This window comes from Pelophylax lessonae (genome assembly GCF_965119305.1).
Source record: "Pelophylax lessonae genome assembly, chromosome: 9".
Taxonomy (NCBI): Eukaryota; Metazoa; Chordata; class Amphibia; order Anura; family Ranidae; genus Pelophylax; species Pelophylax lessonae.
In genome coordinates, this window is record NC_138776.1 from 25,494,928 (window position 1) to 25,513,804 (window position 18,877).

The window sequence follows — 18,877 nt, forward strand, 5'->3', positions numbered from 1 at the left end:
GCATTCCTATTGATTTGTACAGAGAAAAGTAATTCTTATGCAGACAAACTCATGTTCACAAGCAGGGCCGGCGCTACCTGTAAGGCGACCCAGGCAGTCGCCTAGGGCGCCACTCAGCAGGGGGGTGCCAGCATTCTACTTGTTGCACCAAGTTGCACTGTCTGTCCTGTCCACAATGACTGTATGCCGGCACCCCTCTTGCTGCTGTGCTGCTTAACAGTACGATCGGCTCGGCCTCGGTGGGCGGCGGCGCCCTCGGCGGATCAAATCAATCATCATGTCTCTCTCTGTCTTTCTCTGTGTGACACTCACACAGAGACTGTGACAGGCAGCGCCGCGCGTCTTTGCATCACAGCAGTGGAGCTGTGGAGGTTCCCCCTGCCCTGCCAATGACGTCGGGCGGGCGGGGGGAGGCCTGGGAGCCGGAGAGGAGAGCGGGGGGAGCCGGGGAGGAGAGCGGGCGGGCGGGGGGAGGAGAGCGGGCGGGCGCAGAGCGGGAAGGACACATTTTGAATCAGAGGAGCAGCAGATTCAGATGCAATAGTGCAAGAAGGACCAGTCCAGTCCCCGCCCCCGGCCAGACCCCCAGATCCAGGAAGATAGAGAAGGAAGAAGATCCATCCAGGAGAAGAGGACCTGTCCGACCACCTGGTGCCATTTTGAACACGCATAAAACGTGAGTGAAAATGTGCATTTTAAATTGCTATATTCAGTGAGGTGAGGGAGAGGTAACATTACATTTATCCTTGGGATGGAGTATAATTGTTTTATTGTGGCTGTTTTAAAAAATCTTCTCTACTTCTCTTGTCTTGTGCTCGGCTCCCTATTGTATTCTGCCTAAGGTCCGGTTCACACTTATGCGATGCTGGAAGGCTGCGAATTCGCAGCCTGTTCCCGCATCGCAAACGCACCCCTGGCAGTTCACACTGCCATATGTGATACACAGGGGGTGTCAATGAAATTTTAACGACACCCCCAGTGTGATTGCATATCGCAGTGCAATCTTTAGTGCCGGTTCACATATGTGCGGCTGCGGCGATCGCATGTAATATCGGAGCGCACTGCTCCTTCATTACATGCGATCGGCTGTGCGATGCGAATTCAGCCATACACTTTATATGGCTAAATTCGCACTGCACTCGCAGCAAAGACGCACAGGACCCTTTTTTCAGCCGCATCAGGATCGGATCGCATGGTGGTTCACACTTGTGCGATCTGATCCTGTGCAAACTGCAAGATCGCACTGCGATATGCGACCAAACTGGGGGTGTCGTTAACATTTCATTGACACCCCCAGCATATCGCATATGGCAGTGTGAACTGCCAGGGGTGTGTTTGCGATGCGGGAACACGCTGCATATTCGCAGCCTTCCCGCATCGCATAAGTGTGAACCAGACCTTACAGTTAGCACAGAATCGGATCGCACAAGTGTGAACCACTGTGCGATCCGATCCTGATGCGGCTGAAAAAAAAGGGTCCTGTGCGTCTTTGCTGCGGGTGCAGTGCAAATTTAGCCATACAAAGTGTATGGCTGAATTCGCACCGCACAGAGATCACATGTAATGAAGGAGCAGTGCGCTCCGATATTACATGCGATCACCACAGCCGCAATAATGTGAACCGGCACTTAGGACCGGTTCACATTTGTGCGATCACAGAGATCGAATGTAATTCGGAGCGCACTGCTCCTTCATTACATGCGATCTCTGTGCGGTGCAAAATCCGCCATGCAGTTTGCACTGCGAGATGCAATCTGATCTGGGGGTGTCATTAACTTTTAATTGACACCCCCCCTGCGTATCGCATATGGCAGTGTGAACTGCCAGGGGTGCGGATGTGATGCGGGATCACGCTGCATATTCGCAGAATTCCCACATCGCACAAATGTGAACCGGGACTACAGGTGCTCACAGCTCATAGCTGCAGGTGAGCGACCGTCGTAGGTCTACGCCGTTTTGCGCTTGAGGGCCAGCCTGTCGCAGACCCGCAGTAAAAATGTGTGGCATGTATTTTTCTCTTAACAACTATATGTTGTATTGCACTTTCAGAATGTTTTGTATTAAACTATTAAAATTTGCACTTTATTTTACATTATGGCTTTTTGTGCTTTGGGGGGGGGGGGGGGTAGGCGGCAATTTTTATTTTGCCTAGGGCGCCAAAAATCCTTGCACCGGCCCTGTTCACAAGTCTCAACTGGCCATACCGGTCGCAACTTTCCAACAATTTCATCCACGTTCAATTGAGCTGACACCAAAATTGTGAGCAACTGATCTAAAAAATTAGGGGTTTCAACTGACCACAGGGGGATTGGATCATTAATGCTTCATCTGAACCCGACAGAAAAATCTTTGGACAAAATTACGATAATTTTTCTGATTTCAGTTCATTTTTCAATAACCTTTATTGAGTTTTACTGTTTTCAAAGAGTAGTAAAACAAGAAAAGGGAACACACAGTTGTGGATACATGCTTATTATTAAACATAGAATAGTTCATATGATTAATATCAACAAAAATGAAATAAGAACAAATATTTAGGGCTGAGGACCTAATATTCAGTCCAAATTTTCCAAAATTTGTTGAAGGATGAGCATGACAGGGAGTTGACAGTTAGTAGTCATTCGAATGTAGAGTTTTGTTGAACTAATGTCTTTACCTCTGATATGTTAACAGTTTTATTACCCTTCCAGTTTAGTGTGCGAGCAGCTAAGAGCACGTGGGAAATAACAGGTCTGAAATTTGGAGGGAATTTCTCAATGCCAATATGGAGTATTGCAAGTTCAGGATTGGGCTGTGTTATACATCCTGTGGTTGAGGAGATTAGTTGGAAAACTTGGTTCCAAAACCTTTTTAGACTTGGACATCCCCAGAAGGTGTGTAGAAGGTGCGCCAGCACATAGTGGATGCGTTAGGGAATATTTTGCTAATCTATGGGGAGTGTATTGCCATCTATTGTAAATCCTAAGCATCATTTCTCAATGGCTGATACAATGCGAAGCTTTAGAGATTCCGATGAAACCCAACTTCCACTGGTCCGCTGTAAATGTGAGGCTTAGATCTGATTCCCACTTGGTGAGAGCAACAGATTTACAAAATTTTGCCTCTCTTGAATAAAATTATTAAAAAGCTATATACCTTTGTTGATGGATTTTGGGGAGTAGTAAAATTGCCAGATATTGGGAGGGAGCTGAATCTCTGGAATGGGGTATTTGCCCAGGAAGTGCAATACACATGTACAGGGGAAGTGTATGCTTCTTGGCAGACCATATTTTGTTATTAGCCGCTCGACATTCTTTGGAGTAGAGTTGGATAGGAAGTCTTGTATTGTGGTAGTACCATAGCATTGGAACGGTTTTGTAGATAGCATAGGAATTTTGGCTTCTAGTATATGTAGTAGGAGTTGGTATTCCACTATAGAGGATTTGGTACCACCGTGGCTGTTTAGCAGTCTCCAAGCCTGTATAGAGACTTGTATGGAGGGGTCCAGGGTATCCCATGGTTTCCAAAGGTCTCCTACTAGAAATGCTGTTAAGTCCTTCATTGGGGGTTGGGAACCTCTCCAGGCCCTCCCATAATGGCTCGCTGTCTGTATTGAACCACCATCTAAGTTGGTCTAATCTAACAGCTCAAAAGTAGTCACAGATATCTGCCAGTCTAGCTCCTCCTGCTTGTTTGTGGGTAATGAGGTTAGAACATCTGGATCTCGCTCTTATACACCCCCCCCCCCAGATAAATTTCCACATGAGACTCCTCAACAAGGTTTAAAGGTGATGGGAGGGGGTGGGGATAGACAGAACACAAAATAAATATAGGATTTTGGGTAGTAATGTCATCTTAAATGCTGCTATTCTTCCTAGCCAGGACAGTTCTCTCTTCAATATTTCTTTTAATTGGATTTCTACTTTGGTGATTAGAGGCTTGAAATTGTTGCTGGCTAATGATATTGTTGCTGTTAGTGTTATGCCTAGGTTTAGGATACCGTGGTCATTCCACTTGTAGGGTAAGGTTTGCTTAAGTTTTTGCCTGTTGTGCTTCTGTACTCCTAATTCTAGGATGAGGGATTTAGCAAAGCTGACCTTATAGTAAGAAATGTTACCAAAGTCTGTTAGGACCTTATGGGTGTGCAAAAGAGATGTGAGTGGGTCTGTCAAGAGGAGAATAAAATCATCTACAAATAAGTTGATTACATGTGGGTGAGAGTCAACCTGGAATCCTGTGATTAAGGGGTGTGTGCGTATCGCTTCTGCAAGGGGTTCTATCATCAAATTGAAGATTGACAGGGAGAGGGGGAAACCCTGTCGAGTCTCATTAGAAATGTTAAAGATTTTAGATAGGAGGCCAGATGTATAAACCTGCGCAGTAGGGCAGAAGTATAGTGCTAGCACTGCGTTTAAGATAGGGCCTTGGAATTAAAATTTGGAGAGGACCAAGGACATATTCTCTCAGTGGACCCCGTTGAATGCCTTCTCTGCATCTATGGAAAGTAGCAGAGAAGGAGTTTGTGTTTTTTCAGCGTAATGAATAATGTTTATAAGCCTTCTAGAGGCCTCTGAGGTCTGGCACTCCTTCACAAATCCCATCTGGTCACGTTGTATGAGAGAGGGGATAATATTTGTTAGGCGTTTGGCCAGTAACTTAGCGCACACTTTAGCTTCAGAATTTAGAAGTGATATGGGCCTAAAATTGGCGGTGTGGTGGGATCTTTCCCTGGTTTAGGTAGTGTCACTATGTAAGCTCTCAGCATGTCAGAGGGAAATGAGGAAGATGTTGCGGCTTTGGTAAAAACCTTTTGTAAGTATGGGGAGAGAATTGTAAGGATACTGAACTACCCAACTAGTGCCATCATCCAAAAATAAATAGAGATGGGAATTTGTGGGGAGTCTAGGGTTGGAAAACCAAACCCATCTTGACTCAACACAAAGACAAAAAACTGGACTTTCTAAGGCACATTATGAAATGACTCATGTTAACTCACAGATTCTCTTAAAACAAATTTTTATTACAGAAAAAATTACAATAAAATATTCGAAAGGACAAAAGTGTCCAAACATATGAGAAAACAGTGTGGGCTATTATTAGGTTCACAAAGTTATTTTGAATAACATCATAGAATACATAGTTACACCCGACATTTGGTCTACGCGTTTCGCAACGTGCTTCTTCAGGACCGTATTTGAATATCAGAAGTTTCTTAAAGCAAACAGAACGTTCATTAGTATCATGTAGGCAAACATAGCATAATAACATATGTGCTGAAGTCCATATGCTGTATAGGGAACACACCTGTGCTAGAATGTGCTAGAATGTAGCCAACGTCTCCCAGGCGAGCATAGAAGACGCCGAATAATAAGGATCTATGGCAACAATTTAATAAAAAGAAAATGAGTAGGTAGTATCATGTTTAAGGGGCCTAGAGGGTAAATATTTTACTTTATCATCTACTAAGGTAAAAAGAAGAGTAAAAATTACCTGATTATAATAAATCTTTTCAAATTCAATAAGAGGAAAGTACAGTGGGTACGGAAAGTATTCAGACCCCCTTAAATTTTTCACTCTTTGTTATATTGCAGCCATTTGCTAAAATCATAAAGTTCATTCTTCTTCCTCATGAATGTACACATAGCACTCCATACTGACAGAAAAACGCAGAATTGTTGACATTGTTGCAGATTTATTAAAAAAGAAAAACTAAAATATCACATGGTCCTAAGTATTCAGACCCTTTGGTGTGACACTCATATATTTAACTCAGGTGCTTTCCATTTCTTCTGATCATCCTTGAGATGGTTCTACACCTTCATTTGAGTCCAGCTGTGTTTGATTATACTGATTGGACTTGATTAGGAAAGCCACACACCTGTCTATATAAGACCTTCCAGATCACAATGCATGTCAGAGCAAACGAGAATCATGAGGTCAAAGGAACTGCCTGAAGAGCTCAGAGACAGAATTGTGGCAAGGCACAGATCTGGCCAAGGTTACAAAAAGATTTCTGCTGCACTTAAGGTTCCTAAGAGCACAGTGGCCTCCATAATCCTCAAATGGAAGACGTTTGGGACGACCAGAACCCTTCCTAGAGCTGGCCGTCCGGCCAAACTGAGCTATCGGGGGAGAAGAGCCTTAGTGAGAGAGGTAAAGAAGAACCCAAAGATCACTGTGGCTGAGCTCCAGAGGTGCAGACAGGAGATGGGAGAAAGTTGTAGAAAGTCAACCATCACTGCAGCCCTCCACCAGTCGGGGCTTTATGGCAGAGTGGCCCAACGGAAGCCTCTCCTCAGTGTAAGACACATGAAAGCCCACATGGAGTTTGCAAAAAAACACCTGAAGGACTCCAAGATGGTGAGAAATAGGATTCTCTGGTTTGATGAGACCAAAATAGAACTTTTTGGCCTTAATTCTAAGCGGTATGTGTGGAGAAAACCAGGCACTGCTCATCACCTGTCCAATACAGTCCCAACAGTGAAGCATGGTGGTGGCAGCATCATGCTGTGGGGGTGTTTTTCTGCTGCAGGGACAGGACGACTGGTTACAATCGAGGGAAAGATGAATGCGGCCAAGTACAGGGATATCCTGGACAAAAACCTTCTCCAGAGTGCTCTGGACCTCAGACTGGGCCGAAGGTTTACCTTCCAACAAGACATTGACCCTAAGCACACAGCTAAAATAACAAAGGAGTGGCTTCACAACAACTCCGTGACTGTTCTTGAATGGCCCAGCCAGAGCCCTGACTTAAACCCAATTGAGCATCTCTGGAGAGACCTAAAAATGGCTGTCCACCAACGTTTACCATCCAACCTGACAGAACTGGAGAGGATCTGCAAGGAGGAATGGCAGAGGATCCCCAAATCCAGGTGTGAAAGACTTGTTGCATCTTTCCCAAAAAGACTTCTGGCTGTATTAGATCAAAAGGGGGCTTCTACTAAATACTGAGCAAAGGGTCTGAATACTTAGGACCATGTGATATTTCAGTTTTTCTTTTTTTAATAAATCTGCAACAATGTCAACAATTCTGTGTTTTTCTGTCAGTATGGGGTGCTATGTGTACATTCATGAGGAAGAAGAATGAACTTAAATGATTTTAGCAAATGGCTGCAATATAACAAAGCGTGAAAAATTTAAGGGGGTCTGAATACTTTCCGTACCCACTGTATATAGATAGAAGAGACTCAGGGTTGGTAAATCCTGAGCCCGATTCAGGCCCTATATAATGAACAAGGAGCATAGTCACCTAAATATACTCAAAAAATATAAATATAAGCATATGAAGGCAGAGATTCCTTCATAGAAACATTACCTTAGAATCTCTAAAGGCAGTAGTATGATGGACGGCGGGATATATAGTAGATTATGTTATTATCCAGACCCAAATAGGGGGTGGGATAGCATTATCTAAATGAAAGGATGAATAAGATGTTTATATGTAATTCACCTAATTTATGAATAAGGGTGAATATTTGAAAAGAGAGGGGGAGCTTTACCTTCTCAAAACAGTAGGAATTCAGGCAAGCATGTATAGGAAAAGTTGGTTTGTTAAAGCAGAGCCCAACAGCCTAGAAAAAGTATATATATGTATATATTATATACAATATATGACTATACAAATATATAGCTCATTATAATGCCCCTCATTAGTAAAACTAGTACCCCTCATTGATAAGGCTATATAAAACAAACTTATGGGTATAAGGAATACTTACTTTGTGCCAATGAATAATATATTTGGTCACATTCAAGGGGATATAGTTGATACCACCTAGATATCCTAAGTAGTCTATTTAGGGTTTCTATCATTGACGCCGCTGGGGGAGGAGTCTCCTCCCACTGATGCCCGGCTCCTTATTATTCGGCGTCTTCTATGCTCGCCTGGGAGACGTTGGCTACAGTCTAGCACAGGTGTTTTCCCTATACAGCATATGGACTTCAGCACATATGTTATTATGCTATGTTTGCCTACATGATACTAATGAACGTTCTGTTTGCTTTAAGAAACTTCTGATATTCAAATACGGTCCTGAAGAAGCATGTTGCGAAACACATAGACCAAATGTCGGATGTAACTATGTATTCTATGATGTTATTCAAAATAACTTTGTGAACCTAATAATAACCCACACTGTTTTCTCATATCTCTGATTGAGTATTTATGAGTAAAAATAGTCTTGGGCTATTTGATTTTAATGATTCCACTGTGTCTTGTATGTTCTTGTTTGGACACTTTTGTCCTTTCGAATATTTTATTGTAATTTTTTCTGTAATAAAAATTTGTTTTAAGAGAATCTGTGAGTTGACATGAGTCATTTCATAATGTGCCTTAGAAAGTCCAGTTTTTTGTCTTTGTGTTGAGTCAAGATGAGTTTGGTTTTCCAACCCTAGACTCCCCACAAATTCCCATCTCTATGGGGAGAGAATGTTTCTAAATGTTTTGATATATTTGTTGAAGACGCCGTCAAGGCCAGGGGATTTCCTGTTCGGCAATGTGTTGATGACTGACTCTGTTTCGGGTGCTGTGAAAGAGGCATTTAGTGCTAGAACGTGTGATTCTGAGAGGGAGCGTAGGTTAAGCCTTTGGAGAAATTATTTTATGTTTGCTAGTCGGTTGAGGAGTTGAAGTGTCATGTAGGTTATAAAGTGCTTCGTAGTAGTCAGCAAACTGATTGGCTATTGCTTGCGGGTTGGTGATTTTGTAATGAAGGGTCAGGTGGATAGGTGGGGCTATTCTTAATTTAGTGCGTGCTTCTTTACTTCTGTTGGCTAATTATTTGCCCACTCTATTAGCGTTAGCATAGGAGTGCAGTTTTAAACGTCTAAGGTGCCTATCGTATTGTTGTGAGAGGAGTCCCCTCAGGCTCTTCCTAAGTTTGGATATAAGTTTGCGAGTGATATATTGGGCAAGATTTTGTTGTGAGATTCTAGCCTATAAATTTCTGACAGTAGGGAGTTAAGCTTTGCCGTGTAGCGTTTCTTTTTTTTTTTAAGCTCCTAGTTGTATGAATATGCCTCACATGTATGCTTTGTGGGCACTCCATAAGGTGTAAGGGTCCTCTACAGAGGTTTCATTATTGCTAAAAAAAAAGTCCCTGAGGTGCTGAGAGACAACATGACAAGATTGAGGTTTTTGTATACGTTTAACAGCGCCAGATGGGGGAGGAAGGGGGGACATCCTTTTTTGCAATTGACAACGTTATTGCCTGGTTGGACCAGGTAATGTCCTGGGTTTGGGCGGTGGACTCCTTTTGAAGGAGCCACTTGTCCGTCTAGAACATATCAATGCGTGAATATGAACAGTGTCTATGTGACTAAAAGGTGTAGTTCGCTGGCATGGAGGCATCTCCAGGCATCAAACAGTTCCTCTGTGTGAAGAAGGTGAGGTAGGGTCTTGGTGTGAGTTGGATTTTTGGTTGTGGTGTCCAGCTTTGTGTCCATGATCAGGTTGAAATCCCAGCATATAATGAAGTTTCCATATCTCATGATAGCTATACGTTTCAGCAGCTTGCGTAGTAAGCCAAGTTGGTGGGAGTTTGGTGTGTAAACTGCTACTAGGGTGTATGGCTGTGAGTTAATGTCCCCTGTGATGATGCTATATCTGCCTCCTTCCTCTAAAAAGGCTTCTTTGAGTTGGAATGAGAACGAGTTTCTCAAAGCTATTAATACGCAGCTTCTTTTATGTCCAGGAGTAGGGTTGAGCGAACACCTAGATGTCCGTGTTCGACGGGTTCGGCCGAACTTTAAAAAAAAGTCCGGGTCCGTGTCCCGGACTTTTACCGAACTTTTCCCGGACACCGAACCCCATTGAAGTCAATGGGGACCCGAACTTTAAGGCACTAAAATGGCTCTAAAACACCAAAGGAAAGGGCTAGAGTGCTGCAAATGGCAGCAAAACGTAATTAAGAGCATGGCAAGTGCTCTGCAAACAAATGTGGATAGGGAAATAACTTAAAACAACAAAAAAAAAACAGAAAAATAAAACAATGTTCTTCTTCATCTCTGAAGGACGAGGCCCATATGGAGTAGGAGGGAGGTTGAGGTGGTGGTGGATGTGGCGGTGACATAGGCGTGCGCACAGGGTGTGCTGGGTGTGCCTGGGCACACCCTAATCACCTAGGGCACATAGCATTGCCAGTGAGGAGATGGGAAAGATCTCCCTGGGACCTGCTCTGCTCTATTTCTCCTTGCCTACAGGTACATGGCCCCGATACATTACTCTCCCTGCTGGCAAACACATGCATGTGTATTTCAACTTTGGGGTGCACACCTTAATGCAATAGGCTGCGCACACCTATGGGCGGTGTAGGTGGAAGCGGCGGTGGAGGAGGACCAGGGCCGGATTAACAGCATCATGGGCTTGGTGCTGAGGATTTTGAAGGGCCTTAAGGGCCGTGCCTTGCCATGCACCCAGAGGAGGAAGGGTGCAGCCATGCATGCCTAATTCAACATGGGATGCTGTCTCTGAAGCCCATAAACACATCCATGCATCGCCAACTGTCCCTCCTTGTCCGGCCTTCACGCTGTGTGGGGAGGTTCTGAGGGTGCTGCCTGGGGAAGCGAGCATAGAAGCCAGACTTCTGTGTTTACAAGTGACAGAAGAGCGGTAACAGTGAATATGGCCAACCCGGGGCCTATATAAAAGGTAGGGGCCTGGAGCTGCAGCTCCAATAGCCCCTACATTAATCTGGCCCTGAGGAGGAGGACGAGGTAGCCAACACTGCTTCTTTTCAAAAATTTTAAATGAGGGTACACCCCAAAAGAGTGAGAAAGAGCAAAAATGGAACAATGGGTGGGTAAGGTCGGTATCCATTGCTATTCTGCATAAGGTACGGAAAAGTCCCGTGGGATCCATGCCTGGTTCATTTTAATGAACGTGAGCTTGTCCACATTGTCTCTGGACAGGCGGCTGCGCTTGTCTGTTATAACGCCCCCAGCCGTGCTAAATACCCGTTCAGATAATACACTGGCTGCAGGGCACGCCAGCACCTCCAAGGCGTAAAGGGCAAGCTCAAGCCATGTGCCCAATTTGGAGACCCAGAAGTTGAAGGGGGCAGACCCGTCATTCACTACATGTAGGCGTGTGCACACATACTGCTCCACCATGTTGGTAAAATGCTGCCTCCTGCTAAGACGTTCCATCTGAGCTGCTGGTGCTGCTGTTTGTTGTGGCGTGCTGACAAAGCTTTTCCACATTTCGGCCATGCTAACCCTGCCTTCTGAGGTGCTGGCGGTGCCCTGGTTGCGTTGGCGACCTCCTCCTCCTCCTCCTCTGCCTTGTGCTTCCACTGTGGCCCCGCTGTCAGATGGGAATGCCAGCAGCATGGCGTCTACCAGCGTGCGCTTGTACTCGCGCATCTTGCGATCGCGCTCCAGTGAGTGAATTAAGGACGGTACGTTGTCCTTGTAACGGGGATCCAGCAGCGTGGCCACCCAGTAATCAGCACAAGTTAGAATGTGGGCAACTCGGCGGTCGTTGTGGAGACACTGCAGCATGTAATCGCTCATGTGTGCCAGGCTGCCCAGAGGCAACGAAAGGCTGTCCTCTGTGGGAGGTGTATCGTCCGTGTCCTCTGTATCCCCCCAGCCACGCACCAGTGATGGCCATGAGCTGGCCTGGGTGCCACCCTGCTGTGAACATGGTTCCATCTCCTCCTCCAGCTCCTCCTCCTCCTCATCCTCCTCATCCTCCAGAACTGTGCCCCTGCTGGACAATTGCGTCCCTGGCGTTTGCGTGTGCAGGAACCCACCCTCGGAGCCCCTTGCGAATGACTGCCCTGAAAGCCTTGGAAATGTTACCTCTTCATCCTCCTCCTCCTCCTCATCCTGTGCCACATCCTCTTCCATCATCGCCCGAATTGTTTTTTCAAGGAGGCATAGAAGTGGGATAGTTAAGCTGAGAACGGCGTCATTGCCACTGGCCATGTTGGTGGAGTACTCAAAACAGCGCAACAAGGCACACAGGTCTCGCATGGAGGCCCAGTTAAATTAAATAGCGGAATAGAAAATATGATCCAAAAAAAGTGTATGTATATCACACGTACACAACCACACTGGGCCCCAATTACTATTGTTTGTACCCCTAAAAGGCTAGATGAGGAGTAGGGGGAGTATGGAACAGGCAGCACCCTCAAACCTTCAGAAGTATGAGATGAACCCCAACAACTTGGAAAGGTGGATCTCTCTCACACGTACCGACACAGACTATCCCGCAATTCAATTGATCCTCAAAGGTTTTTATTGAATAGCGGAATAGGAAATATGATCAAAAAAAGTGTATGTATCTCGCACGTACACAACCACACTAGGCCCCAATTACTATTGTTTGTACCCCTAAAAGGCTAGATGAGGAGTAGGGGGGGTATGGAACAGGCAGCACCCTCAAACCTTCAGAAGTATGAGATGAACCCCAACAACTTGGAAAGGTGGATCTCTCTCACACGTACCGACACAGACTATCCCCCAATTTAACTGATCCCCAAAGGTTTTTGATTAAATAGCGGAATAGAAAATATGATACCAAAAAAGTGTATGTATATCACACGTACACAACCACACTAGGCCCCAATTACTATTGTTTGTACCCCTAAAAGGCTAGATGAGGAGTAGGGGGGGTATGGAACAGGCAGCACCCTCAAACCTTCAGAAGTATGAGATGAACCCCAACAACTTGGAAAGGTGGATCTCTCTCACACGTACCGACACAGACTATCCCCCAATTTAACTGATCCCCAAAGGTTTTTGATTAAATAGCGGAATAGAAAATATGATCCCAAAAAAGTGTATGTATATCACACGTACACAACCACACTGGGCCCCAATTACTATTGTTTGTACCCCTAAAAGGCTAGATGAGGAGTAGGGGGAGTATGGAACAGGCAGCACCCTCAAACCTTCAGAAGTATGAGATGAACCCCAACAACTTGGAAAGGTGGATCTCTCTCACACGTACCGACACAGACTATCCCGCAATTCAATTGATCCTCAAAGGTTTTTATTGAATAGCGGAATAGGAAATATGATCAAAAAAAGTGTATGTATCTCGCACGTACACAACCACACTAGGCCCCAATTACTATTGTTTGTACCCCTAAAAGGCTAGATGAGGAGTAGGGGGGGTATGGAACAGGCAGCACCCTCAAACCTTCAGAAGTATGAGATGAACCCCAACAACTTGGAAAGGTGGATCTCTCTCACACGTACCGACACAGACTATCCCCCAATTTAACTGATCCCCAAAGGTTTTTGATTAAATAGCGGAATAGAAAATATGATCCAAAAAAAGTGTATTTATATCACACGTACACAACCACACTAGGCCCCAATTACTATTGTTTGTACCCCTAAAAGGCTAGATGAGGAGTAGGGGGGGTATGGAACAGGCAGCACCCTCAAACCTTCAGAAGTATGAGATGAACCCCAACAACTTGGAAAGGTGGATCTCTCTCACACGTACCGACACAGACTATCCCCCAATTTAACTGATCCCCAAAGGTTTTTGATTAAATAGCGGAATAGAAAATATGATCCCAAAAAAGTGTATGTATATCACACGTACACAACCACACTGGGCCCCAATTACTATTGTTTGTACCCCTAAAAGGCTAGATGAGGAGTAGGGGGAGTATGGAACAGGCAGCACCCTCAAACCTTCAGAAGTATGAGATGAACCCCAACAACTTGGAAAGGTGGATCTCTCTCACACGTACCAACACAGACTATCCCCCAATTTAACTGATCCCCAAAGGTTTTTGATTAAATAGCGGAATAGAAAATATGATCCAAAAAAAGTGTATGTATATCACACGTACACAACCACACTAGGCCCCAATTACTATTGTTTGTACCCCTAAAAGGCTAGATGAGGAGTAGGGGGAGTATGGAACAGGCAGCACCCTCAAACCTTCAGAAGTATGAGATGAACCCCAACAACTTGGAAAGGTGGATCTCTCTCACACGTACCGACACAGACTATCCCGCAATTCAATTGATCCTCAAAGGTTTTTATTGAATAGCGGAATAGGAAATATGATCAAAAAAAGTGTATGTATCTCGCACGTACACAACCACACTAGGCCCCAATTACTATTGTTTGTACCCCTAAAAGGCTAGATGAGGAGTAGGGGGGGTATGGAACAGGCAGCACCCTCAAACCTTCAGAAGTATGAGATGAACCCCAACAACTTGGAAAGGTGGATCTCTCTCACACGTACCGACACAGACTATCCCCCAATTTAACTGATCCCCAAAGGTTTTTGATTAAATAGCGGAATAGAAAATATGATCCCAAAAAAGTGTATGTATATCACACGTACACAACCACACTGGGCCCCAATTACTATTGTTTGTACCCCTAAAAGGCTAGATGAGGAGTAGGGGGAGTATGGAACAGGCAGCACCCTCAAACCTTCAGAAGTATGAGATGAACCCCAACAACTTGGAAAGGTGGATCTCTCTCACACGTACCAACACAGACTATCCCCCAATTTAACTGATCCCCAAAGGTTTTTGATTAAATAGCGGAATAGAAAATATGATCCAAAAAAAGTGTATGTATATCACACGTACACAACCACACTAGGCCCCAATTACTATTGTTTGTACCCCTAAAAGGCTAGATGAGGAGTAGGGGGAGTATGGAACAGGCAGCACCCTCAAACCTTCAGAAGTATGAGATGAACCCCAACAACTTGGAAAGGTGGATCTCTCTCACACGTACCGACACAGACTATCCCGCAATTCAATTGATCCTCAAAGGTTTTTATTGAATAGCGGAATAGGAAATATGATCAAAAAAAGTGTATGTATCTCGCACGTACACAACCACACTAGGCCCCAATTACTATTGTTTGTACCCCTAAAAGGCTAGATGAGGAGTAGGGGGGGTATGGAACAGGCAGCACCCTCAAACCTTCAGAAGTATGAGATGAACCCCAACAACTTGGAAAGGTGGATCTCTCTCACACGTACCGACACAGACTATCCCCCAATTTAACTGATCCCCAAAGGTTTTTGATTAAATAGCGGAATAGAAAATATGATCCCAAAAAAGTGTATGTATATCACACGTACACAACCACACTGGGCCCCAATTACTATTGTTTGTACCCCTAAAAGGCTAGATGAGGAGTAGGGGGAGTATGGAACAGGCAGCACCCTCAAACCTTCAGAAGTATGAGATGAACCCCAACAACTTGGAAAGGTGGATCTCTCTCACACGTACCAACACAGACTATCCCCCAATTTAACTGATCCCCAAAGGTTTTTGATTAAATAGCGGAATAGAAAATATGATCCAAAAAAAGTGTATGTATATCACACGTACACAACCACACTAGGCCCCAATTACTATTGTTTGTACCCCTAAAAGGCTAGATGAGGAGTAGGGGGAGTATGGAACAGGCAGCACCCTCAAACCTTCAGAAGTATGAGATGAACCCCAACAACTTGGAAAGGTGGATCTCTCTCACACGTACCGACACAGACTATCCCGCAATTCAATTGATCCTCAAAGGTTTTTATTGAATAGCGGAATAGGAAATATGATCAAAAAAAGTGTATGTATCTCGCACGTACACAACCACACTAGGCCCCAATTACTATTGTTTGTACCCCTAAAAGGCTAGATGAGGAGTAGGGGGGGTATGGAACAGGCAGCACCCTCAAACCTTCAGAAGTATGAGATGAACCCCAACAACTTGGAAAGGTGGATCTCTCTCACACGTACCGACACAGACTATCCCCCAATTTAACTGATCCCCAAAGGTTTTTGATTAAATAGCGGAATAGAAAATATGATCCCAAAAAAGTGTATGTATATCACACGTACACAACCACACTGGGCCCCAATTACTATTGTTTGTACCCCTAAAAGGCTAGATGAGGAGTAGGGGGAGTATGGAACAGGCAGCACCCTCAAACCTTCAGAAGTATGAGATGAACCCCAACAACTTGGAAAGGTGGATCTCTCTCACACGTACCAACACAGACTATCCCCCAATTTAACGGATCCCCAAAGGTTTTTGATTAAATAGCGGAATAGAAAATATGATCCAAAAAAAGTGTATGTATATCACACGTACACAACCACACTAGGCCCCAATTACTATTGTTTGTACCCCTAAAAGGCTAGGAGTAGGGGGAGTATGGAACAGGCAGCACCCTCAAACCTTCAGAAGTATGAGATGAACCCCAACAACTTGGAAAGGTGGATATCTCTCACACGTACCAACACAGACTATCCCCCAATTTAACTGATCCCCAAAGGTTTTTGATTAAATAGCGGAATAGAAAATATGATCCCAAAAAAGTGTATGTATATCACACGTACACAACCACACTAGGCCCCAATTACTATTGTTTGTACCCCTAAAAGGCTAGGAGTAGGGGGAGTATGGAACAGGCAGCACCCTCAAACCTTCAGAAGTATGAGATGAACCCCAACAACTTGGAAAGGTGGATCTCTCTCACATGTACCAACACAGACTATCCCCCAATTTAACTGATCCCCAAAGGTTTTTGATTAAATAGCGGAATAGAAAATATGATCCAAAAAAAGTGTATGTATATCACACGTACACAACCACACTAGGCCCCAATTACTATTGTTTGTACCCCTAAAAGGCTAGGAGTAGGGGGAGTATGGAACAGGCAGCACCCTCAAACCTTCAGAAGTATGAGATGAACCCCAACAACTTGGAAAGGTGGATCTCTCTCACACGTACCAACACAGACTATCCCCCAATTTAACTGATCCCCAAAGGTTTTTGATTAAATAGCGGAATAGAAAATATGATCCCAAAAAAGTGTATGTATATCACACGTACACAACCACACTAGGCCCCAATTACTATTGTTTGTACCCCTAAAAGGCTAGGAGTAGGGGGAGTATGGAACAGGCAGCACCCTCAAACCTTCAGAAGTATGAGATGAACCCCAACAACTTGGAAAGGTGGATCTCTCTCACACGTACCAACACAGACTATCCCCCAATTTAACTGATCCCCAAAGGTTTTTGATTAAATAGCGGAATAGAAAATATGATCCCAAAAAAGTGTATGTATATCACACGTACACAACCACACTAGGCCCCAATTACTATTGTTTGTACCCCTAAAAGGCTAGGAGTAGGGGGAGTATGGAACAGGCAGCACCCTCAAACCTTCAGAAGTATGAGATGAACCCCAACAACTTGGAAAGGTGGATCTCTCTCACACGTACCAACACAGACTATCCCCCAATTTAACTGATCCCCAAAGGTTTTTTGATTAAATAGCAGAATAGAAAATATGATCCCAAAAAAGTGTATGTATATCACACGTACACAACCACACTAGGCCCCAATTACTATTGTTTGTACCCCTAAAAGGCTAGGAGTAGGGGGAGTATGGAACAGGCAGCACCCTCAAACCTTCAGAAGTATGAGATGAACCCCAACAACTTGGAAAGGTGGATCTCTCTCACACGTACCAACACAGACTATCCCCCAATTTAACTGATCCCCAAAGGTTTTTGATTAAATAGCGGAATAGAAAATATGATCCCAAAAAAGTGTATGTATATCACACGTACACAACCACACTAGGCCCCAATTACTATTGTTTGTACCCCTAAAAGGCTAGATGAGGAGTAGGGGGAGTATGGAACAGGCAGCACCCTCAAACCTTCAGAAGTATGAGATTGTGTTCACTGTACCCCACAAAGATTGAGTTCACTGCACCCCACAATGATTGTGTTCACTGCACCCCACAAAGATTGTGTTCACTGCACCTCACAAAGATTGTGTTCACTGTACCCCCCAAAGATTGTGTTCACTGCACCCCACAAAGATTCTGTTCACTGTACCCCACAAAGATTGTGTTCACTGCACCCCAAAAAGATTGTGTTCACTGCACCCCAAAAAGGATGTTGTTCACTGCACCCCAAAAAGGATGTTGTTCACTCCACCCCAAAAAGATTGTGTTCACTGCACCCCACAAAGATTGTGTTCACTGCACCCCAAAAAGATTGTGTTCACTGCACCCCAAAAATGATTTTGTTCACTGCACCCCAAAAAGGATTTTGTTCACTGCACCCCAAAAAGGATGTTGTTCACTCCACCCCAAAAAGATTGTGTTCACTGCACCCCAAAAAGATTGTGTTCACTGCACCCCACAAAGGATTTTGTTCACTGCACCCCAAAAAGATTGTGTTCACTGCACCCCAAAAAGGATGTTGTTCACTGCACCCCAAAAAGGATTTTGTTCACTGCACCCCAAAAAGATTGTGTTCACTGCACCCCACAAAGGATTTTGTTCACTGCACCCCACAAAGATTGTGTTCACTGCACACCAAAAAGGATTGTGTTCACTGTACCCCCCAAAGATTGTGTTCACTGCACCCCACAAAGATTCTGTTCACTGTACCCCACAAAGATTGTGTTCACTGCACCCCAAAAAGATTGTGTTCACTGCACCCCAAAAAGGATGTTGTTCACTGCACCCCAAAAAGGATGTTGTTCACTCCACCCCAAAAAGATTGTGTTCACTGCACCCCACAAAGATTGTGTTCACTGCACCCCAAAAAGATTGTGTTCACTGCACCCCAAAAATGATTTTGTTCACTGCACCCCAAAAAGGATTTTGTTCACTGCACCCCAAAAAGGATGTTGTTCACTCCACCCCAAAAAGATTGTGTTCACTGCACCCCAAAAAGATTGTGTTCACTGCACCCCACAAAGGATTTTGTTCACTGCACCCCAAAAAGATTGTGTTCACTGCACCCCAAAAAGGATGTTGTTCACTGCACCCCAAAAAGGATTTTGTTCACTGCACCCCAAAAAGATTGTGTTCACTGCACCCCACAAAGGATTTTGTTCACTGCACCCCACAAAGATTGTGTTCACTGCACACCAAAA

General features: G+C 44.5%; 1 protein-coding gene across 1 annotated transcript in view; it reads right to left on the reverse strand.

Annotated features, from left to right (window-relative positions):
* The window catches only part of LOC309564175 (oxidized low-density lipoprotein receptor 1-like), a gene marked incomplete at its 3' end in the record, with an annotated part of 229,649 nt that overhangs the window by 14,495 nt on the left and 196,277 nt on the right, over window positions 1-18,877 (reverse strand). The gene's annotated exons all lie outside the window — the stretch shown is intronic.